The sequence below is a fragment of the Podarcis liolepis genome (genome assembly GCF_965112155.1).
Source record: "Podarcis liolepis genome assembly, chromosome: 10".
In the NCBI taxonomy this organism is placed as follows: Eukaryota; Metazoa; Chordata; class Lepidosauria; order Squamata; family Lacertidae; genus Podarcis; species Podarcis liolepis.
In genome coordinates this window covers 13,926,137-13,951,170 of record NC_139562.1, presented here as the reverse complement: position 1 = coordinate 13,951,170, position 25,034 = coordinate 13,926,137, and the positions used below count along the sequence as shown (strand labels likewise).

The following is a 25,034-nucleotide window of genomic DNA, read 5'->3' as shown; positions in this document are numbered from 1 at the left end:
TCAGTTTCAATATCAGCTGCCGGGAATCAAAACTTTTGCACTCGGGTCCTGCCTGTGGATCCCCATATGTATCTGGTTGATCACTGTGAGAACCAGATCTTGGGTTAGATGGACCTGATCCTGCTACAGGGCTCTTTTTACATCCTTATCTGAAGCTAACTTGGAGGGGGAATATGGAAGATTTTGTTCAAGTGAAAATCAGCTGCAAAAAAATCTCAAGGGAAGCTACAGGGATGCCATTTAAATTCCACCAATATATATTTTGGGGAAAGAGTCTGCATATTTCTAGAAAGAAGACCCGCCCTTCTAGGCTTTGCTGGGCAGATGAAGGAAAACCATCTCTGGGAAAATGCACCCTGGAAGAGGACAAATCAAATGCAGAGCAATCACTTTATCAACACAGCCCAGAACTGTATATATTTATACGTGCTCAAATTTGAAAGTTAACACCTTTTCCTTGTTGGCCTACTTTTGTTAAAGTTGCTTCTAAATTATTGATGGAAAAGGCAACCGCGCATTACCCTATGGTGCAAATGTTTTTAAGGGAAAAACACTGTGCTACTTTCTGAACGAAGGAAATCTTCACGTGGCTTTAGGGTTAGGGTTCACAGTTTTCGAACTGGCTGGGTAGCTGTCCTCTTACCAGCAGTTTGACCTGCCACAAGGAAGAGGTGGTTTGGCTTAGTTCCATGCCCTAAACAGCTTCACTTGCCGGTTTCTGCAGAGCACTTCTGTCTTAAAGGGGCAGGAGGAAGACAGGATGCGTCCTGGGTTTCTGTTCCATTGTCAACTGCTAACTCCATGGCATTTTGCAAAGACGTTTTCTTTGCAGATTTGGATTGCTGATCAGCTGAGTGTCTGTGCATGGCAGCCTGGGACACACCTGCCCCTTTAACACCAAAAATTGGCAACCTCCCTGATCTGCTGATGGAAGCCTTACTGTTTTAACTGAATGATACCTTTGGATATGAGCAGAGAAATGACACATTTTTAGAAAACGGCCTTTAAGAGGGATAATGCAGAAAGATTTGAAAGCGAAGTGCAATGCAAGCAATCACTGAAACTTATTAGTGGATGTTATTTCAAAACTGGTTTCGATGTTGTGTTTTGAATTGTTATAACCTGCTCTGGGACCTTAGGGTGAAAGGCAGGCAATAAACTAAAATGATATATATTAATATATAACAGAGCTTGCCCAGGATGGAGGAAAGAGAGGGGTGTGGAAGTTTGTGTAGAATCTAGCCAACTATCTCCCCCTTCTTACTGGCTCTGACCACCAGTTACATGTGGCCCCCCAGAAGGTTTTCCAGAATGGAAAGTGGCCCTTGACCTTCAAAGGTTTCCCACCCCCTCCGGTTGGTCTCAGACACCAACTTTGAGGCTGTAGAAGGCAATGACCATCTGTGCCTGTTAGGAAAGCACCTTCTGTGACAATGCTGTTCGAATAGACTGGTGCAATAAATACCTCTCCTTTCACGGTGGTAATGTTACATACGATGCCAGCGTATGAAACCATTTGTTTTCTCTTGAACTAAGTGAGAATGCACTTGTGCAGTACTACAAATGTCTGTGATTTATTAGGACTTTCTCTCCCTCTCCCTGCCTCTCCCTCTTATCGGCCAGGATTTCTTTTGTTTGAAGGAGTTTTCCTATGTAAAGTTACCACATCTTAAGAGCTGCTTTGTGCTTTGTAGTGGCAAAGGTGTTGCCACATTCCTGCAGGTAGGAGTCATAAAGGGTGAAGAGGGGGAATACATCACGAAATACCCTGAGGGGTGTGTGTGTGTGTGTGTGTGTGTGTGCAGGCCTGTAAGCTTGCCAAATCTGAATCAGCCCTGAGATATCCCCTTGGACAGTCGTTTGGCTGGCAGAAATTAGCAGATGATAATGGTTATTAGTTCCAAGCCATAAAAAGCTGAGGGATGGCCTGAGCAGCTGATTTCATCCGGTTTTGGTCTTGTTGGCAATTGATCATAGGTTTTCTTCCATCCCATTGCATAGCATCTCATTCTGTTGCACAATGTCCTGTCCAACTCTATGCATTCTGAGTACATTTTCCACATGAAAGACACAACCTTTATGTAAAATATGGGATGGGTATTTCTCTGTCTGTGGATTATTATTTTTTAAGCTGCTTGTAAAAATTCACCAGCGTTTTAGTGTGAATTTATCCTAATATACACATGTTTGTATGCAATTTTGCCTAATATACACATTTTTGCAAAGCGATTTCCACAAATGTAACACCTTTTTCTGTGCTGTTTTCACCAGCATGTGCTTTTTGTGCACACATTGCCCTGGTATATGCATTTATGTACACATTACTTGGCAGGAGAAGATTTGAGAAGTGACTTTCTCCTTGTCCTTCAGTTGATAGTTGAAAACTTTATTCCAAAAGGCTTTTGGGAACTGACTGCTTTTAATGAGGGGGCTTGTGTTATGCTGTTTGTATGTTTTTAATGGAATATACATATATAAGATTTTTTTCTATGTTTTTAACTGTTCTTGTTTTGTCTGTAAACTTGCCTTGGGTCTCTGTCAGGGAAGAAAGCAAGGTATAATCAATATAATTATTGAGTCATTCTTCCAGCTTCTGATATTCTCTTTGCAGCTATAAGGTCTAAACATTTGCATTAAAAAGAAAAAGGTTAGAATTCTTTGGAAGCAGAAAATTACACCCAGGAACACACCCTCAATTTCCCCCCGTGATCCCACAGAATCATGAAACAGTGGTACTTCGGTTTTCTAGCATCTTGGAAGCCGAATGTTTCGTTTATCGAACGCCAAAAGCCTGGAAGTAAATGCTTCCGTTTTCGAACATGCCTCGGAAGTCGAACGGCTTCTGCTGTGTGTATCTGCTGTGTTATATAATTTTCTCTATTGAACTGACTGACCACCCTTTGCGCCTTGGTTTTCGAACATTTCGGAAGTCAAACGGTCTTCCGGAATGGATTACGTTTGAAAACCGAGGTACCACTGTATGTACACACAGGTCTGCTACTTGAACAGCAATATCCCTTTCATTTACACCAGGCCTGGGGAACATGTGGCCCTCCAGATGCAGTTGGACTACAAATCCCATCAGCCCCAGCCAGCATAACCAATGGTCAGGGATGATGGGATCTGTAGTTCAGTAACACCTGGAGGGTCACAAATTCCTCATCACTTCTTTACATAGATATATACACAAACACCACACAGAGTTACATAGGGGGAAATAATCCCCGTTTGGGGAATCTCATAAATACAAAGACTTTTATACCTGGAAAAATAACAAGTAAGTTGTTAAATGCTGTTGTGGATATCAAGCCAAAAATGACAGATGCCTTTATCCGTCTTCTCTGGCTCTTTGCCATCTTCATGGGAGCTCAGGTGTACTCGGTGTGCAGATGGAGCCCAGCTTAATTAATCTGTCTTGGCCGCAACACAGTTTTGCGAGCCACTGGTCAAAAGAATTTGGAAGATTTTGTGTGTAGGCAAACGGATTGCGCCCATCCCTATCTAAGTCGCAAGAGACCAGGGCTGGAAGCCTGGGGTCCAGTCATCTCTCTAGCCCAAGGCTTTACAGAGCGAGCTCCTCTCGGCCTCAGTTTCCTGTCTGCAAAATGGAGACATAGTGATAAACTACTGCTTGTCCCAAAGAAAACATTGCAAACCGGTTGTGGCGTTTGCCCACTCATTATGGAGATGTTGTACTGGGGGACAGAGAGAAAGGGTTAATAGGCTGACCAATAAGAAACTGTGTTTAAGGCTCAACACAGGGGTTTGGGCAGTTAGTTTGGTGGGTTTCTTGTGGGTGGGAGGCATAGGAGTCAGAGTGAGTTAGAGACAGAGGAGAGTGAATCGGATTACAGCATTTCAAAGTATTTAAAACTTCTTTGCGTTCACAATAAACTGGAATCTTTGTTAATAAATTTCAAGCTGACTGAGTCTGAATATATTACCGGGGAAACCTGGTTGGTAGCAGTGGAAGGGATAAGCCATAGTGCAGGGTCAATAGTCTGTGGAATGACCTGGGGCCCCTGTGCGAATGCCACACTGGTATCTAGAGATATGTAGGTAGGTATTAGGGCTGAGCTGCACTGGAAAAGACCCTGATGTTGGGAAAGATGGAGGGCACAAGGAGAAGGGGCCGACAGAGGGCGAGATGGTTGGACAGTGTTCTTGAAGCTACCAGCATGAGTTTGACCAAACTGCGGGAGGCAGTGGAAGACAGGAGTGCCTGGCGTGCTCTGGTCCATGGGGTCACGAAGAGTCGGACACAACTAAACAACTAAACAACAACAACAAGAGGATATAGTTATGGTATGCAGCTATGTGGGCAGGGCTAGAGCCAGACTTGCTCCTCTGGGGCTTGGGGGCCGGAAGTCCAAACCATCTTATTTGCATTCTCTTTAGAAAATATACCAGACTACGCCTTTCTAGTGCTGATGACTTGCAAATCATACATCATGGTGATTTGGGGATTATTTAAACAACAACTCTGCAGACTCATTTTGCAATCCTAGAGCAGATTAAAGTGTGTGTGTGTGTCTGTATCGACACCTTCGAGATCTCATCTCTCTCTCTCTCTCTCTCTCTCTCTCTCTCTCTCTCTCTCTCTCTTTCCAACGCCAAGGAGGCAACACACACAAGTATGTGCTACTTTCTCCTGATATGACAGATATGCTCAGGCCAGTCTTGGCTTGAGAATTATCTGTGGAACAGTCAATGACATAGTTCACTCTCCAAGAATGCTGCTTATCATGAAATGTTTATCTCAGATGTACAAGCCTTTCTTAACTGCTGGATTTCGCAATAAGCGCATTGCAATGCTAAATCCTTTCTGGGCAGGCTTCGCATTTCTTTCTGTCTGAGGGAGCAGCCAAATCCTGTCAACCATAACAAGATCCATCCAGGGGTGTCTTCATAAAACCAACATGGCTAAAATACCCTCAGGGTACCCTGGGAGCACAATGATGCCCAACTGCATTATGCATTTAAAACGGTATCATACTGCTTTTAACAGCTGTGGCTTCCGCCAAAGAATTCTAGGAACTGTAGTTTGTCAGGGGTGCGGAGAGCTACAGGGGTACCTTGGGTTAAGTACTTAATTCGTTCCAGAGGTCTGTTCTTAACCTGAAACTGTTCTTAACTTGAAGCACCACTTTAGCTAATGGGGCCTCCTGCTGTCGCTGTGCCGCCAGAGAACGATTTCTGTTCTCATCTTGAAGCAAAGTTCTTAACCTGAAGCACTATTTCTGGATTAGCATAGTCTGTAACCTGAAGCATATGTAACCTGAAGCGTATGTAACCCGAGGTACCACTGTATTAAAAGGTAAAGGTAAAGGGACCCCTGACCATTAGGTCCAGTCGTGGCCGACTCTGGGGTTGCGGCGCTCATCTCGCTTTATTGGCCGAGGGAGCCGGTGTACAGCTTCCGGGTCATGCGGCCAGCATGACTATGCCGCTTCTGGCGAACCAGAGCAGTGCACGGAAACGCAGTTTACCTTCCCGCTGGAACGGTACCTATTTATCTACTTGCACTTTGACATGCTTTTGAACTGCTAGGTTGGCAGGAGCAAGGACCGAGCAACGAGAGCTTACCCCGTTGCGGGGATTCGTACCGCCGACCTTCTGATCGGCAAGCTCTAGGCTCTGTGGTTTAACCCACAGCGACTTTGCCTAATCCCCCACAATGGTTTAATGGCCAGTCCCTCTTTCTAGGGAACTCTGGGCATTGTAGTTCTGCAAGGGGAATAAGGGTCTCCTAGCAAATAATAATTAATAATTTATTATTTATACCCCGCCCATCTGGCTGGGCCTCCCCAGCCACTCTGGGCGGCTTACATAAAAACCAAAAATACAATAAAATATCACACGTTAAAAACTTCCCTGAACAGGGCTGCCTTAAGATGTCTCCTGAATGTCAGGTAGTTGTTTATCGCTTTGACATCTGCTGGAAGGGCATTCCACAGGGCGGGTGCCACTACCGAGAAGGCCCTCTGCCTGGTTCCCTGTAGCTTTGCTTCTCGCAATGAGGGAACCGCCAGAAGGCCCTCGGCGCTGGACCTCAGTGTCCGGGCAGAATGATGGGGGTGGAGACGCTCCTTCAGGTATATTGGACCGAGGCCTTTAACAAACTACAGTTCCCATGATTCTCTGGGGATGACATGGCTGTTTAAAAGTGAGGCCTGAGTCAAGGTGGAAGGAAAAACCCAACAAGAACCTGTAAATGCAAGTTTGTGCAGTGTTTGTGCAGTGTTTTTCTTCTAGAAAAACAAGTGCCTCACCATGAAGATGTTACAGTGAGTGCCACACTTTTAACCAGTGCTTTTCTTCTAGGAATAAATGTGCCAGTACTGTGTACACTTGGGTACCCCCCCCAAAAAAGCCCTAGGTTTGTGAAACAAAAGGGAATTTAAAAAGGGAATTTAGCGGTTGTCAATCACCCCAGTGTTTGAGTAGAACATCTGCTTTCTACTGAGCAATTGGGTAGAATAATAGCGGACATTTTTCATTGTATCTCCATACAGGAAGGGACTTGCAACATAGGGTGCAGTCCTAGCCCTACTTAACTGCAAGTAAGCCCCTTTAAATTCAGTGGGATGTGTTTCTAAATAGATAGGGTTAGCAGTGTGGCCTTGGGCTGAGTTTAGACATGGCACTGATTGTATTAATTACAGTGGTACCTTGGGTTAAGTACTTAATTCGTTCCGGAGGTCCGTACTTAACCTGAAACTGTTCTTAACCTGAAGCACCACTTTAGCTAATGGGGCCTCCTGCTGCTGCCGCGCCGCCGGAGCACAATTTCTGTTCTCATCCTGAAGCAAAGTTCTCAACCTGAAGCACTATTTCTGGGTTAGCAGAGTCTGTAACCTGAAGCGTATGTAACCCAAGGTACCACTGTATACTGATTGTAATGGCAGCACTTCTGCCCCAGTTTATATGGTCCTTTCACACTATAGTACCTGTATACCACCACGCCGTGCTAAATTACATTTACACCAGTAGGGTGTTGGGGGCAAAACGGGTGTGTGTGTGATGCTCCACCAGCCTCACTTGGGCCTCTGCTCAATAGCTGTTAATGGGAATGATCCTGGTGTCTGTGTGTTGATGCTCCATTTAGGTACACAGCCCTATACAAAACTCCCATTATTTTCTGGGCTTCCAGGCTTGCAAGTAGATTTTCTTTGGAAGCAAATGGTGCAGAAATGAGTACTGGACTTGCACTGCGTTCCACTAAATTTCCAAGAGCAGCTTTTACGTTGTGTGAAAGTGGAAATATAATGCAGAAATTAACAGCTGGCAAAGAGGGAAAATGGAATAAATTGCTGTCTAGATTGTAGTCCGATGACAACTTCCCTGGGAGTAAGGCCCCCTTGCAGAACTCAATGAGAATTACTTCTGAGCAGACCAGCATGCAGTCACATGGTTAGGAAGTGATCCAAGCAAAGTAGGTCTTGAAACATCCTTGTGAAGGGTTAACTGCATGGAGTGCAGTGATACCTTGGTTCTCAAATGCCTTGGTACTCAAACACCTTGGTTCCCAAATGCCAAAAACCTGGAAGTAAGTGTTCCAGTTTCCCAACATTTTTCAGAAGCCGAACGTCCGATGCAACTGTTGGCTATTGTTTCTGGGGCGCCTGCGCCAATCAGAAGCTGCGCCTTGGTTTTCAAACATTTCGGAAGTCAAACGGACTCCCAGAACAGATTAAGTTTAGCGCTTTTGTTTTCGCTATTTATTTTGCGTTTTTGTTTTTGAGGCTTTTTCTGCTAATTTGTTTTTGTCACTGTGTGGAACCCAGTTCAGCTACTGATTGATTGATTGTGTGACCGTGGAAATGGATAAAAGCCCTCCATCCAAACAATGGCTATCATTAGTGCAGGTAAGAAAAAAATAATAATTTTTATCACACACAATACTGTCTTATTTATTTTATAGTACAGTACATTGATTATTGCTTTCATTGTATGGATCAATGGTGTCATTAGATAGTAAAATTCGTGCTAAATTGCTGCATTAGGGGTTGTTTTAAAAAGTCTGGAACGGATTAATCCGTTTTGCATTACTTTCTATGGGAAAGCGCACCTTGGTTTTGGAACGCTTTGGTTTTGGAATGGACTGCCGGAACAGATTAAGTTTGAGAACCAAGGCACCACTGTACAGTGGAATTTCCCACTGACAGGATGGCCATGCCATTTCCTTCAAGGAGAGCAGTTTTGGAGGGCTAGCCACCTGCAAAGGAGGGAAGGGCTTCTGGACTTCCAATAGCCACGAAGAAGAGGAAGTTTCAGCAGGTGTAACTTGCAGGACAAGCTCTGCCTGCTGAAATTCCCTTAGCAGCACAGCTGCTAAAGGTACAAGAGCTCTGGCCTGTTTTTCACCAGGCCACCCTAAAGGATGAGAATGGTTCTCTCAGTTAAAGGTGAACTTTCAAGACAGGCTCTGAGACGGCCCACCCCAGGCCCTCTAGCTTAGTTCCCTCTCGAGTTTCCGTGACTCAACATTTTCCGACAGATCTGCCATGGCATAGTGTGTTAGTGAAAATACAACAGAAACAGGTGGTTAACTGGCTTTTTGAAATGGTAATGCTGCTTATTAAATTGTAATAAAAGTACAGTGGTACCTCTAGTTAAGAACTTAATTCGTTCTGGAGGTCCGCTCTTTACCTGAAACTGTTCTTAACCTGAGGTACCACTTTAGCTAATGGGGTCTCCTGCTGCCATGTGCCACCGCCATGAGATTTCTGTTCTCATTCTGAGGTAAAGTTCTTAACCCGAGGTACTATTTCTGGGTTAGCGGAGTCTGTAACCTGAAGCGTCTGTAACCCGAAGCATCTGTAACCCGAGGTACCACTGTAATTGATGATGATGATGATGATGTTATAATACTAGTAGGCTTAAGTTCCCATGGGGCATCCAAATCATCTGATGAGTTCAAATGATCATGCTTCATGGCTTGGGACCAAGTTCATGAAGGACCATCTCTCTTCATACCTTGATCCCAAGATATTCTTAGACAGCCCTTCTCTCTCATGAACTGTCAGGATGACAAAGAGGAGGAAGAGGATGCTGGTGAGGGGTGGAACCAGGACTGGAACACACTGGGGCAAGCAGAGGATGGGGAAGGAAGTACTCATAAGGTGACAGAGGATGGTGAAGGGATGGGGGTCGCTGCGCAGGAATCAGAGTCACAGGACCCATCACCAGAGCCAGAGGAGCCCCTGTCTCCCTGAAAATGGTGGGCTCTGAGCTGTAGGGAGCAGCAGAAGGGGTGCTCCTGGAGGCAGAGGCAGGCAAGGGCCCACAGCCCAGCTCCCTAGTTGGCCAGGTGGGGCTCGCTAGCTCTGGGAGGAGGGGTTTGATTCCTCAGCTGGAGTAGGCTTGGAACAGGTGAGGGTCGTCTGCCTCATCAAGCCCAGATGCTGCCATCAGCAGGCAAAGTGCAACAGGGAAGCAGAGCTGAGGTACTGTTTCTGCTCAACTGCTCATGTTGAGGGACCTCAGCTTGGAGGCTCCATGATCTCTGTGGGACTGTGCTTTGGGTTTGACTCTGGACTTGTATCCTGACTGCTGGACTTGGCTTACTTGGTCTGACCTTGGACTGTGTTTCCTGACCTGTGGACTTTGCTTGTGTGGATTGACCCCTGAACTTTGGACATGATATTCTGACTTGCCACCAGGTAGGCCAGGGGTTCCGGGCATTCTCCAACTGGACCCCCCCCCCGAGTGAGGTGCAATGGGTGGGAGCAGAAGAGAGAACCTTCTCAGAGGCACATCCCTCCCAAGTTGTTGAATATTCTCCCCAGAGAGGCTCGTCTGCCAATTGGTGCCAGGTGAATCATAGAATTGTAGAGAAGGAAGGGACACCAAAAGTCATCTAGTCCAATCCCCTGCAATGCAGGTATCTTAGCTTTAGCATACAAGGCAGACAGCCATCCAATCTTCTTAAAAACCTCCAAGGAAGGAGAGTCTACCATCTCTTGTGGGAGTCTGTTCCTCTGTCAAACAGCTCTTACTATCAGAAAGTTCTTCCTGATATTTAATTGGAGTCTCTTTCTTGTAACTGGAAGCCATTGGTTCAGGTCCTACCTTCCAGAGCAGGAGAAAACAAGCTTGCTTCATCTTCCATGTGACAGCCCTTGAGATATTTGAAGATGGCGATCGTATCTCCTCTCGTTCTCCTCTTTTCCAGGCTAAGCATACCCAACTCCTTCAACCTTTTGAAGGCCTTTTTATTTCTCCAGGCTTTTCAGTCTGCCTTGGCTTTTTTCTTTTTACTCACAATTCCTTGATCGATCATCGTCGTTAAAATTTAATCAAACAAGCAACAAATTGCACTTGCTAAATGAAGCCTACATGTCCTGTGGCAGTCTACCTCTGAATAGCAGCTGCTGGAGAGGAACCGCAGAAAAGACTGCCTTTTTCATTTGCAGAGTCCTTAGAGCAGGAATAGCCAATGCATCCCTTAGTATCTGGAGGGCTACCCTTGTCCTAAAGTTATGCAGTCAGCAACAGAGTGCTGAACCAGACTGCCTTGGATTGAGGAAAGTAATCCTTGCATTGCCATTTGCGTTGGACATTTTGCACCAAATCTTCAGGGGCAACGAAGAGTCTTTTCTTCTTCTGGAAGAAAAAAAACACAAAATCTGGCCCGTTGAGTCACCACCACACAAGGCACTAAACAAAGCTAATTTTAAGCAGGTCAGAGTTCAGCCGTTCCCTCTGGAATTTAGGAGTCTCGTGTGTTAAGCGAAAAGGGTCAAAGTTGATGCTCTGCTACAATTTTTTGCATGCTTTCCCTCAAGAACAGCCACCCGGGCTAGGATTAGCATGAGGTCTGCGAGGCTGGCACTTCAGTGTCTAGGTTAAGAAATGTTTTCAAGCAGTAAATGCACTCTCTGTATGGAAACGAGGGGAAAGGATTCCTTGGGCACTTTCGTATTCAAAAATGTGCGAGCTCCGAGCAGGCGCCGCAATGTAATTTAGGGCAAGACATGCTTCATAGCTTTGGAGAATATTGCCTCCTGTAAATGTTACTTCGGTGGATGGGAGCAATTTTAGAAAGGTGGCATTCTTGTTTTACATCGGAGAGCTTCGGAATAAATAAAGGGAAGCATCAGTCGGGGGGACGGAAGGAATGGCATTGGTGGAAAAGTACCGCCGGATCCGACTCCGATTGAGTGCTAGACGTGGCGCGGGTAATGGGAAAGAGGACAGTCTGGCAGCAAAGGTGCTTAGAAGGAAGAGAAACGAGTGAGTATGCACTTTTCACGGTCCCCCTCCCTCCTTCACCAACTTTCTACCAGATTGCTGTGGGATGTGGCTTGGTGGCAAATGATGGCCTAGGTCCAAGGTGATGGGGATGTTGGCAAGAAATGTTTTGTGTCGTGTGCTTTATTGGACCCTAATGCTGAAATGTGTCTTAAGGATATTGAGTCTGTAAGAGTTCATATGGGATATTTGGACCTATATGAAGGGTCATGTGTTGACCAATTACTTTCTGTCTTTGGATTATTTTTTTATGAGCAGGAAAGGGAGAGAGAGAGAGAGAGAGAGAGAGAGAGAGAGAGAGAGAGAGAAGGGGAATCAGAAGCAAAGGAGGACAAAGCTGAGTCACTTTTATTTTTTTGTGTGGAGAAAGATATGTGGGGTCCTTCGCCCCCTTCTCTCACTCACACCCCAAGTTGCACCAGTAAACAACCCCCCTTTTGTACAGTGACCCCTTTTGAATTGCCTTCCCCGAGAATGTTTCTTCTAAAATCTTGTCAAACCCTTTTCTTGATTGATTTAATGTTGGTTCATTGTGTTTCATCCAAAGTTCTTTTGCAGTTGCATTATTAGATGTTGTGTTGTACTGGCTTTGACTTGTAGAAGAAATTATATATATTGTATACACTGTTATTTTGCAAACAAGATATCCTTTCATATTTAACATAGAAATATATTAGGTATAAATTAGTGTGCATATCTAATCCTCCGAAGCTCTTTAACTTTGTCAGTCCTGGCCACTTACCACCATACAATGCACCACCATTATCACAAATTAATATAGTACAGTATATAATATAAAATATTATATAAAATATGTTATGTAATCTAGATGTCTCATTCCTATTTTGCAAATCTGCCTTGAGGGAACCAAGGAGGAATATAAACATTTAGACACAACCTATGGAAAATATAGGAGCCCTGCCTCCCTTGGCATATTGTCCTCCCTAAGGAGAGATGGGAAAGAGGGACAAATGGGGAGTTGTGGGGTTGCCATTATTTTGAAGAAGACACATTTGCCAACTTCTACTTTTAGCTATGGATAGTTATGACGCTTCTACCCATGAAAAAGAGGACGTGTCCTGGAAAAAGAGGACATATGGCAACTCTAGAAGGGTGGCGACCATCCAGGGGCCAAATGTGGCCCCCGAAGCCTCTCTGTTCATCTACTGGAACTCTCCCCAGCCACACCCACCTTCCCCAGGCCACACAGCTCATGATCCCTGCTTCATAGTCTCATTGAGTTGTTTTGACTGGCTGCAATGTGTCACTGAACTCTGATAGGGCTTGCCTGAGTGGAGGACAGAGAGGGTTGTGTCAGTGTCCGTGGAAACTGGCCTTCTGCAAGATGTATACACTCCCATTTTTGCCTCTGACCACACCCCACCATAAGGGACACGGGTGGCGCTGTGGGTTAAACCACAGAGCCTAGGACTTGCTGATCAGAAGGTCGGCGGTTCGAATCCCTGCGACGGGGTGAGCTCCCGTTGCTTGGTCCCTGCTCCTGCCAACCTAACAGTTTGAAAGCACGTCAAAGTGCAAGTAGATAAATAGGCACCGCTCCAGCGGGAAGGTAAACAGTGTTTCCGTGCACTGCTCTGGTTCACCAGAAGTGGCTTAGTCATGCTGGCCACATGACCCGGAAGCTGTACGCCGGCTCCCTCGGTCAATAAAGCGAGATGAGCACAGCAACCCCAGAGTCATCTGTGACTGGACCTAATGGTCAGGGGTCCCTTTACCTTTACCTTTACACCCCACCATTGCTTTGCAGCTCCTGGAAGGCTGCTCAAAAGGAAATGCACCCCGCAGTAAGAAAACGGTTCCTCAACCCTGGTGTATGCCATCGTTCAGTTGGGTTCAAGGGGGGTCCCTGATCTGGAGAGGGCAAAGCTTTTCTGGTCAAGTCTATCTCCTGTTCTATATTCAGCAGCTCTTGCAAAGGTTCGTAGGATCCAAACTAGAGCAGGCTGTAAGATGGGAGAGATAGGGGAAACCACAGCAAAAGGCTTGTACAAAGTGTGTGGTTTTTTAAAATGTTAATTGCATTTAATCATCACAGAGTGGAAGCCTTCTTTTCCCAAGCTGTGTAGTGCTTTTTTAAAAAAGAGCAATTCTATCAAGCACATCCTAACCCTGCTTCTTCAGAACTATGTCCCACTGATTTCAAATACAATCCCAAATATAAACCCATAGAATTGCAGCCTATTCTTAGCCACCACCCTGTGACGTCTATTTTTCTGCCCTATCTCCGTGTATGTTGAGATAGCTCAGTTGGTAGAGTGTGGGATTCTTGATTTCAGGGTTGTGGGTTCAAGCCCCACATTGGGCAAGAGAAGAGAGCTGAAATGGACAGAGCAATACAAGCGTTATCTCCAATTGCTTGGAAAAAGCCCTGGAAGGAGGGGAATTTAGACGACTGGGGGTAGGTGGGGTTTTTTTCAGTCTCGGCAAACTGATTCATAGGGGCTGGATTTAGGTTTGATGATGCCCTGAGCTACTGAAGGTAATGGGGCCCTTTATATGTCCAGCTGTCCTTTGTCAACAACAAATTGTCGCTGTTTTTTTGTGTTGAATATATGCTATGTGGTAATTTATGGACCTAATAGGTATCTAAAGCCCTTTGCACATAACAAAATATGTATTTTATCAAAGCAATTGTTACAACCAGACCATGCAGAATGTAGGCACCCTCTATATAGAAATGAGAAAACCAGTGATATTTTAGGGAGTAGGCTAGCAGACGGGGCCCATGACTTCCATCATAGGAGCCTACACAACACAAAACACTGTTGCTGTATGTATGTTTTATTTGTTTTTTTGTCTTATATTTTTGAAATATATATCCAGGGTTTTTTCCCTTTGAATTTTTTTTGGGCCCCCAAAAGAGTGGGGCCCTAAGCTATAACTTGTTTAGATTACAGTTGTACCTCGTGTTAAGAACTTAATTCGTTCCGGAGATCCGTTCTTAACCTGTAACTGTTCTTAACCTGAGGTACCACTTTAGCTAATGGGGGGGGGGCTCCTGCTGCCGCCACCCCACAATTTCTGTTCTCATCCTGAAGCAAAGTTCTTAACCCGAGGTACTATTTCTGGGTTAGTGGAGTCTGTAACCTGAAACATCTGTAACCTGAAGCGTCTGTAACCCGAGGTACCACTGTAGTGGCAAATCCGACACTGGCAAAACCTACCATGGATGAGTGCTGTGCTCATTATGCCTGACACTCAGCCAAGTCTATGAATATTGTGTTTTTGCTAACAGAGAGTTATCTCCAACTTGGAATAGTGTGGTTTTCTACCAGCTCACTCCTTGACAAAGGGTTATTCTATGGATGGGAGGCTGTCCAACGCTGAGTTGGACCACTGGTTCCTTCTAGCTCAGTATTGTTGCTTGGCAGCAATGATATCTCAAGTATTTCTGACCAGGTATATTTTGCAACACTACCTGGCAATGCCAGGAATTGAACATGGGGCCTTCTGTGCAGAAAGCAGATGCTCCACCACTGAATTTCAGCCCTTCCCCTTCCTTTCTTATGGTTACATCATGTAATTCATTTCCTGGAGCAAGAGGAGGAGAGAGAAGCAGGCGTCTCCCTTCCTGCCTCCAACCCCCCCCCCCACATTTCTACTGCTGTGTGGGCCACATGCCACTGACGTGGTACCCAGAGTGGCTTCTGTGCCACGGAAAGTGTGTTTAAGCAACTGGTGCTTGTTGAAGCTGAAAATCAAGAGAGCATCTCCATGTCTTGGCAGGCTGCAGTGCTATTCTTATCAAGCGTTTGCACAACTGGAGCTATGATTGACTTAAATGGGAGCGTGGACTTTTTTTTTTATTAAATAAAAAAAAGGTGATATAGTTCAATTTAAATCCTAGGGAAATGGAACTGTTGGACTTCAGATCACAGTTCACATCCCTTTGAAGTCTGTGCATTTGAAGGAGTGGGAAAGAGGTGCTTAGGAGAAGTGAGACGCAGGGAGGCAGATAACAGAAACGAACGAAAAATCTGCTTCCTCTGCTAATGGCAGAAAGTCCACTCTGGAGTAGGAATTGGGGGAGGGGGGTTTGAGTCAGTTCACATTTAAAGGCAAAGATACCTAATTTTCACTTTTTGAACAAACGTGCAACCCCCAAACACAGCCTTTGACATTTGCACTTCTCTGAATTTTGCAATTCGTTTCTCCAGCCAAGGTCTAAATATACATGGAAGTTCATATATTAGTGGAAATAGCATGCAAAAATTTTAGGGGAAATGTTTTGCAAAACATGTGTGCTTTGGGCAAAACCTCATACGAAAACATGGATGTTGAGAGAGACCTGCATGAACATAGAATGGAAGATGGCAGGATATCCAAAGATGTGTTTTATGGGATGCTGGCTTCAGGCACCAGGCCTGTTGGCAGACCAACTGCGTGTTATAAAGTTGTCTGCAAACATGGCACGAAGTCTGGCAACATGAACCGCAATGTGTGGGAATCCTTTGCAGACAACCATAGTGCCAGGAGACAGACAGTCAGGTCATGTATTCACAGCAATGACCAGAGGTGAAATGACCGCTGGGAGGAACACAGAAAGAAGAAGAAAAAAGCAAATCTGGGTGCCTTCACCTGCCCCAGCTGCAGTAAAACATGTCTCTCCCATATCAATCTCTACAGCCACAGGAGGCGCTATAGCTCTGACAGTTTGACTTTACCCACAATGTAGAAGAAGAGTTTGGATTTGATATCCCGCCTTTCACTCCCCTTCAGGAGTCTCAAAGCGGCTAACAATCTCCTTTCCCTTCCTCCCCCACAACAAACACTCTGTGAGGTGAGTGGGGCTGAGAGACTTCAGAGAAGTGTGACTAGCCCAAGGTCACCCAGCAGCTGCATGTGGAGGAGCGGAGATGCGAACCCGGTTCCCCAGATTACGAGACTACCGCTCTTAACCACTACACCACACTGGCTCTCGTCAATGGTGCAATCTTCCATTGTCTCCTGACCCAGACGAATGCCAGCAAGTTTATTAAACGCAAATGGCAGCGGAGAGGTGAACTTGAGTCTAGAAAAATGAGAAACTGAAATGTACAGATTCACCCATCCTTACTCGGGAGCAAACGGCTGTGAACCCGCATGCCTGCTCTAGCAGCGAGTGCAAGGGACGGGTTTCATCTGAGGTCTTCTGGTGCCTTCTCTTCTTAATGAGGAACGTACATTAAAGCACATGCACAAAACCCCACAACTTCTGGAATGACAGCTCTGAAAGCGAAGATTGTTCAAAGTCTGTGATGCTGTGGCATGAAAGCTGTGATAACGCCAGTGAAATCCTCAGTCGCAGTGATTCATAACTTGCAAATTACTAGCTTATTTATAGCTGTTAACAAGTTTGTCATTTTAAAGGGGGTGGGCGGGGGGAATCTTTGATTCTAGTCTTTACTGGCATGGTTTGTATATTAGAGGTAAAGGGGAGACTCTGTCATTTTCAGTCTCCCCCCAATTCAGTTTTCCACATTTCCACATCAGTTTGTGAAGATATTTTTTTTAAAGTCACTGTGAAAATTCATCAGTGTTTTAGTGCATTTTTTTCTTGATATATTATTTTTTGCGTGCAGTAATGCCTAATTTGCAAATCATTTCCCCCTGAATAAAATGCACAAGCAGCCTTATCCACCAGTTTTGCTCAGGAAGTCTTCAGAATTCCCCCCCCCCCAAAAAATGGTGCAGTTTTGAAATCGGAGGTTAATATTAGTGAAGTTTTGAGAGGTTCAGCCTACTACCCGGATTCAAAATGGTGTGCAAAAATAGCTGAAAACCTGCTCCCTGACCTCAGAAGCTGTCATGAAAAAAATCATTACATTAATACATAGCAAATAGATTGACTGCTTTCTATCATAGATATTTTCAGGTAATTTTCTAATATCTGCCCTTTTATCCATTGCTTATTCAAACTACACACATTGTTTGTACATATTTCTTGACTGGAGAAGTGCACTGCAAAATTCAGAAAGATTTATATTTCAAAAGGCAACTGTGTTTTGGTTTGCATATTGTTTCAGAAAGTGTAAATTTGGTAGGTTTACCTGTAAATATGAAAGTAACTGATTTCGCCACCCCACCCAGAATTAGATATAGGCTTGCAGTGAATAATACTTTGGAGCAAGGGGTTGAAGGAGCGTCTTCACCCCCATCATCCTGCCCGGACACTGAGGTCCAGCGCTGAGGGCCTTCTGGTGGTTCCCTCACTGCGAGAAGTAAAGCTACAGGGAACCAGGCAGAGGGCCTTCTTGGTAGTGGCGCCCGCCCTGTGGAACACCCTCCCATCAGATGTCAAGGAAATAAACAACTATCTGACTTTTAGAAGACATCTGAAGGCAGACCTGTTCAGGGAAGTTTTTAATGTGTGACATTTTAATGTATTTTTAATCTTTGTTGGAAGCCGCCCAGAGTGGCTGGGGAGACCCAGCCAGATGGGCAGGGTACAAATAATATATTATTATTATTATTATTATTATTATTATTATTGAATTTGACCAGCACCCACCAACCCAGTGCCCTCCAGATGTTGAAGTGTAACTTCCCTCAGCCCCAGCCAACAACATCTGTTGCAGTCCAACAACATCTGGAGGGACCCCCTTGATGAAGACTGAATTAGACTCATTGCTCACATTTCCACATGGTGGGCTGACTTACCTCTGTTTCCGTTTACTGCCATGTGGTGGGCCCAAATTCTCAAGAAGCTTAAGGATTTATAGTGTTTACCACCAAGCTGGTGTGGGGTTACTGAGTAGCATCGTGGACTTAGGCCTGAGAGGCCTGGGTTAAAATCCTTACTTGGGCCAGTCCCTGCCTCTCAGCCTAACTGAACCTCAGAGGCAGAACCATTTATGCCACCTTGAGCTCCCTGGAGGAAAGACAAGAGATAATTATAATAATAAATAAAGAAATGTTCTCTGAGGATGTACTTCCTGAAGGCAGCCCTGTACTGGGAAGTTTTTAATGGTTGATGTTTCATTAAATATTTTGTTGGGAGCTGCCCAGAGTGGCTGGAGCAGCCCAGTCAGATGGGCAGCATATTCATTTTAAAAAAGCAATAAATTCATGAATTGGAACATAGTAAGCTGCCATGTGGAGTCCATTGCTCCATCTTCCTTGGTATTGTCTACACTGATGGCAGTGGCTGTCCAGGGTTTTCAGACAGGGGTCCTTCTCAGCCCTATATGCCGGTGACTGAACCCAGGATCTTCTGCATGGGAAGAAGCACATGCACTACTTTAATCATTCCTGCATAGGCACCCCTACACATGTGTAAATTTCAGAATCCACTGATTTATCACAGGAACCCTAGTTTAACAAGAAAAAGGTGGATCATGCAAGGCTGAAAGACCCCACTTGGTTTAAATTCTGTGCAACCGAGGGCCTGTGTTCACATAACAGCTAAGAAAAGCTTTCTACTCTTAGGCAGGTTATGTGATGGGACATTTCAGAGCCCACACACCTACCTTGTTTAACTGCTGGTACATTTGGCTCTGTTTCACTTAAATTCGCTTAAATTAGCTCTCGGAAAAGCAGAGGTCAACAGAATCTCCCTTTTATCCAAAGAGAGGACTCCTGAAAGATCTGCTGAGGGAGCGCCTGCGATTTCCTCGTCCCAGCGGGGAGCTGCAGAACTGACTTCCATCTTCCAAGGGTTAACGGTAACCTATAATAATAATTTTTGCCACACGCAAGATGCTCCCGCCAAACAAAAATGCTTCCTCTTTTTATGCATTAGCTATTTCCAGAGGCCTAATTTCGGTTTTGTATCAAAATGGATATCACAAACACTCTTGCCTCCTGCTGAGATGGAAAGTGTTACCAAAAGACCTCTCCCTCTCTTTTTTTCTCTCTCTCTCATTGGGAGCAGAGGAAGAAGGAGAGAGAGAGAGAGAGAGAGAGAGGGAGGAGGCAGGAATCTAGGGAGCAATTGTGGAGACGGCGAAGCGGGTAGGCCCAAATCACGGGCAAAGCAGTTTTTCAGGATTGTTATCTGCAAGCCTGACCTTTTGCTCCCTTGTACTGAATTCCAAGGGCAGCATCTCATGTCAAGCACGGAGACAGCGAGGGACTTGCAAGGGGTGTAATTTGCGAAGGTCACAGAATCTGCACAGTTTTAGCAGCCACGGACATCGGAAAAGGCACAACCGAGAGACAATACAGCGAGGCTACGAGGAGCCTTCCTTAGCAAGCGGCTAGGTTTGTTGCACATGTGCCATATGGCCTCTGTGAATTTTTCAGAGGACCACATAGTTGGAGACAACGCAAGAAGTTGCCTTGTACCAAGTCAGGCTCTTGGTTCATTCTAGGACCAACTGCAACAGCGAAGTATAGCTGTCTTGGCTAGTAGCCATCAACAGCCCTCTTTTAAGGCCCAGCCCCTCCAAGTGTCCCTATTTTCCAGGGATTGTCCCGGATTTACAGAAGCCATCCTGGACATCCTCGGAATGTCCTGCTTTTCCTTAGGACATCCATATTTTCATTGGGTAAATGTTAGAGGTTATGGAGTTATGCGACCCCTGAGTCAAGGAGATAAGTAACTAAACAACCTTCAGAAGACACCTGAAGGCAGCCCTGTATAGGGAAGGTTTTTTAAATGTTTTATTACGTTTTTATATATGTTGGAAGCCACCCAGAGTGGCTGGGGCAACCCAGTCAGATGGGTGGGGTATGAATAATAAAATTATTATTATTAAAATGTAAAAGGAGATCCCTATATTCATCAGAGATATTGTGAAGGATATGAAAGCCATCTGCGTTGTTGGCTGTTGATACCTCCTGTGGAGATGGGATTTCATAGTTCAAAGGTGACCTGCCTTGGGGTAAGCTCCCATTGCTCTGTCCCAGCTCCTGCCAACCTAGCAGTTTGAAAGCATGCCAGTGCGAGTAGATAAATAGGTACCACTGTGGCAGGAAGGTAAACAGCATTTCCATGCGCTCTGGCTTCTGTCACGGTGTTCTGTTGCACCAGAAGCGGTTTAGTCATGCTGGCCACTTGACCCAGAAATCTGTCTGTGGACAAACGCCGGCTCCCTCAGCCTGAAAGCGAGATGAGCGCCACAACCCCATAGTCGCCTTTGGCTGGATTTAACCGTCCAGCGGTCCTTTGCCTTTTTTTACTGCATAAGTATCCTTTGGCCACAATACTGCTCAGCCCCGATGAATATGCACATAGCTGATCTGCAGGAGAACATCCTGTCTGTTTCCAAGGTGCATGCATGTACAGTGGTACCTCAGGTTACATACGCTTCAGGTTACAGACGCTTCATGTTACTGACCCCGCTAACCCAGAAATATTACCTCGGGTTAAGAAATTTGCTACAGGATGAGAACAGAAATCGCGCAGCGCCGGCACGGCAGCAGCGGGAGGCCCCATTAGCTAAAGTGGTGTTTCAGGTTAAGAACAGTTTAAGGTTAAGAACGGACCTCCAGAACGAATTAAGTACGTAACCCAAGGTACCACTGTATTTGCGTGTAGACATTTGTGCTCATTCAGCAGAGAAAAGGATTGGAGGAATCTGTGGGGCTGCTATGGAATCGTGGGGCTTCCTTGGACTCTGTGGAATGTCAACGGACTCATTAAGATTTAGCCAAGTTGTATGCATTATTCATAATATACATTCACAGCATGGGCCTGTCTCTTGCGAATGCTTAGTCAGAATTATTTGCATGCTGTATTGTGGATCTATAAAGTGTGTTTTGTGCATTTTTGGAGCATTATCTTCCAGGCGTATTTTCCAATATGCTATGATCCTGGGAAGAAGGAAACTGCTTTTCAACAATAATGCACAATCATAGATTATGGGGGGTGGCTGGGTATAGATACAGTACTGCCTGTATATTTTTTTAATAGCAGTGGAAAAAGATGGTCTTCTCTATGGAAAGCTAAATGGATATGGGGGTCTTTCTTACTGCTTGCTCTCAGAGCTTTTATTCGCACTACAGAATCCTTGCAAGAAGGGGGAAGGGAATTTGAGTGTTGTCTGTGAACTGTCACCAAAGAGCCAGAGGCAATGGCAGCAGTCATGGGAGACATGGCAATGGACAGCTAGGCAATGGTAGAGTCTGGACTGGGTGGCCTTCCAGGGTCTTCCCTTCTTTAGGTAGTCATGTGCATTGTTTCACTTTAATTCGTGGAGGAGAAAGCTATTGATGGCCACTAACCACAAGAGCTCTGCTCTTCCCCCACTATTGGAGGCAACAATGATTCTGAATACTTGCCTTCATAATGTGTGTCTGACCTGTTGTTGTTGTTGTTTAGTCATGTCTGACTCTTCGTGACCCCATGGACCAGAGCACACCAGGCACTCCTGTCTTCCGATGCCTCCCGCAGTTTGGTCAAACTCATTCTGGTAGCTTCGAGAATGAGTCCCACCATCTCGTCCTCCGTCGTCCCCTTCTCCTTGTGCCCTCCATCTTTCCCAACATCACGGTCTTTTCCAGGGAGTCTTCTCTTCTCATGAGGTGGCCAAAGTATTGGAGCCTCAGCTTCAGGAACTGTCCTTCCAGTGAGCACTCAGGGCTGATTTCCTTCAGAACGGATAGGTTTGATCTTCTTGCAGTCCATGGGACTCTCAAGAGTCTCCTCCAGCACCATAATTCAAAGCATCAATTCTTCAGCGATCAGCCTTCTTTATGGTCCAGCTCTCACTTCCATACATCACTACTGGAAAAACCATAGCTTTAACTATACGGACCTTTGTTGGCAAGGTGATGTCTCTGCTTTTTAAGATGCTGTCTAGGTTTGTCATTGCTTTTCTCCCAAGAAGTAGGCATCTCTTAATTTCGCGACTGCTGTCACCATCTGCAGTGATCAAGGAGCCCAAGAAAGTAAAATCTCTCACTGCCTCCATTTCTTCCCCTTCTATTTGCCAGGAGGTGATGGGACCAGTGGCCATGATCTTAGTTTTTTTGAAGTTGTCTGACCTATACTCACATAATTGGGAGTAAGTCTCAGTGGAGCTTAAAGACATCTAAAAGCCCTGTTGGATCAGGCCAATGACCCATCTGGTTCAGAATGCTCAATTCTCAGTGGCCAACTAGATGCCAGTGGAAAGACCGCAGGCGGGACCTGAGTGCAACAGCAACTCTCCTTACTTGCAATTCGCGGCAACCAGCACTCAGAAGAATTTCTGGGTAGACCTGCAGAGGATCATACTGTAAGCCAAAGTTTTCTCCTCCCTTCTCCTCTTGAGTTTTGTGAAGCGAGGCAGGAAATGCTTAGGAAGAGTGTGGGGCAGGCAGCTCCTGTGGTTTCTTAACAGCAATAATGTTGCAGCATGCAGTGCTCCTGGTGATGGTTCCAGCCAGCCAACCCCCTTTCAGGCTATTACGTTCCTTGTACCCTCTTGCTGTCTCCTCATTTCCCCCTCTCCCAGAGGCTTCTGAGTATATTTGGCCATCATTGGGCTGTTAGAGGGTTTCCCTGCTCATAGTGTTCTCCCTCGCAAAGGATTTTTCATACCCCTGCAAAGCTCGGGCCTCCCCCACAGCCTGCTCATGTCTGGGGTGGGGGGGGCAGTGCTCTATTCTGGCTAGATACAGATTGGCACTAGGAGGAGGAGGAGTTTCCTATTTGTAAATACTGGAGAGGTAATTAAAAATACGTTTGCTTCTGCTCCCTCCCCAGGAGGATTTTATGGTATTTGTGAAAGGTGCTGATTTGAGTAACAAAGGAAGTAGCTGACAATATAAAATCAAAGTCCTTTCTAGTTACAGGTAGCACCTTAGAGACCAGCTAAGTTTGTTCTTGGTATGAGCTTTCCTGTGCATGCACACTTCTTCAGATACCTCTCTGTTAGCCAAAGGACTGTACAAAATCCTTGCAATGCAGGTTAACTGCAGGTTTAAGGTATAAAAGAATAGAGAGGGAGGAGGAAGAAATGATCTGTCAGTCAGCCAATAGTATATTAAAAATATTGTTAATTAATACAATGTGCAATTATATTGGGAGTTTGGTGATAAAGATAGAATATAGCTTGATGTATATAGGGTCAAATAAATTATCTCTGAGCAAAAGTACAAGGATGCTCCTTGTATTCTTGTTTACCCTGGAAGCAGTGGGGCGATGTCAGCGCTGTGAACTGTTCCTCCACCGAGACCTTGAGAATACATTTTCCAGGTATTCCAGATTCACCATCTCCCAATCTCATGGCTAAATTTTTATCTTCATTTTGAGGTATGGGGACAAGGCCTGTCTCCCTCCCGCTTGGACCCTTGTTCCAAAGTTCGTCACAGAGATGGTAACTACCTGCTATTGCCAATACCCAGTAGATGGCGCTAACAGAACATGGTGTCCTCAGTTTTGTGGAGGGGGGGGGGCAACCTGTGACACTGGCCTCAGTCCGGTTAGTCATGACCAACTGGCATGGAACGCGGTTGTGCCCATTTATTTCCCCAAGGAATAGCTTTCTTTGAAACAATACTTGAGCTGTTTGAGAAGCAGCCATGTTGAAGCACCAACCTGGCCCCCAGTAGGTAGTAACCTTGGGCAGGTGACAGGGTCCCTGCACTTCAGTAGGGCTTGGGTCTCCTGTGCCGGGTGACTTGAAGCTGCCATTTTAATTTCCCACAATGCACTGCACAGCAGTATGGGAAATCAAAATGGCAGATCCAAGCCATATGTTAGAGATGAATGCAGCGTCACTATGTACACAGGAAAACACACTGGGCCTCACTTCCCTGTCCCTAACTCCTTGAACCTGAGGCCAGCCTTGTTACAGTGGGCTGTGCCCACCTAAACTGTACTCAGAGTAAACCCATTGGAATGAACGAACCCAGGTTAGTCATGTCCAGTCACTTCAGTGGAACCACAGTGAAGAAAACCAGAAACAACCCAGGGATTCCCATACCATTTGGGTCCCACTTGAATTGGACTCTATTCTCATTCTTGGGCAGAAGTTGTAGAGAAATTTTAAGTGGATTGTGATCTCCACATGGAATATCATTTTAAAAAACTCTTAATTTCTACCACGGTGGTCAATATGGTGGCCTTATGTTGCTGTTCTCATCTTAGATCTGTGGTAGCCACCATGCTTGTCTCTGGTTGTTGAATTCCCAACTCGCATGAGCCCCAGCAACCATGGCCAATAGTCAGGGATGATGGTGCCTTGAGTCCAGTGATATCTGGAGAATATCACGTTGGCTACTGATGCCTTTGAGTGAAAGCCAGAGGTCCTGGGCTTTTGCTGTTTGATTTGTCTGTTTGAAGTTTCTTGGGGGGGGGGGGAATTTGAAATCTTGATAAATTTTTCCGTGACAAATTCTCACTCATTCCCCAACACGTTCGTTTGCTCAATTAGCACCTCGGAGTCGATTGCTGGTGTTAGGTGTGAGTTCATTAGCGAAACGTCAGTGAACATCTACCCCACTGCGTCAGTGGGGAATATGCGTGAAAACATGTTGGACAGAGTTCTCAAACCATTTCCTTTAGAAGATACCCGTTGGCTTCCTACATCCTATTGTCTGCAGTCGTAAAGAACCAACTGGTCTTGGGGATATATATATATATATATATATATATATATATATATATATATGGTGTACATATGATTTAAGCTTTTAATCTCGTCATGGAATTTAAAGGCCTGAGTGATCTCTGGGGGGTGGGGGGGGGAGAAAGGGGAAGATAAAGGAAGGGGGAAAATAATTTAAAAATACATTAAGCTGCTGGTCTAGTGCAAAGGAAATTAAGTGAATTCAGGAGTGAATTCAAATCACCTACCTAGTTGTCAGTTTTACCTGTATATTCCATTGGTACTCACTGGGGTTCTGGC

General features: G+C 45.2%; 1 protein-coding gene across 7 annotated transcripts in view; it reads left to right on the top strand.

The window, feature by feature from the left end:
• Positions 1-25,034, top strand: part of SOX5 (SRY-box transcription factor 5) — a 766,948-nt gene that overhangs the window by 13,745 nt on the left and 728,169 nt on the right. The window contains exon 1 of one of the 7 annotated variants that reach the window (XM_083461143.1): positions 11,222-11,238. The exons of the other annotated variants lie outside the window; for them this stretch is intronic. The gene's annotated coding sequence lies outside the window, so the exon portion shown is untranslated. Of the gene's footprint in view, positions 1-11,221; positions 11,239-25,034 lie in introns of those variants that run through there. 7 annotated transcript variants of the gene reach the window in all.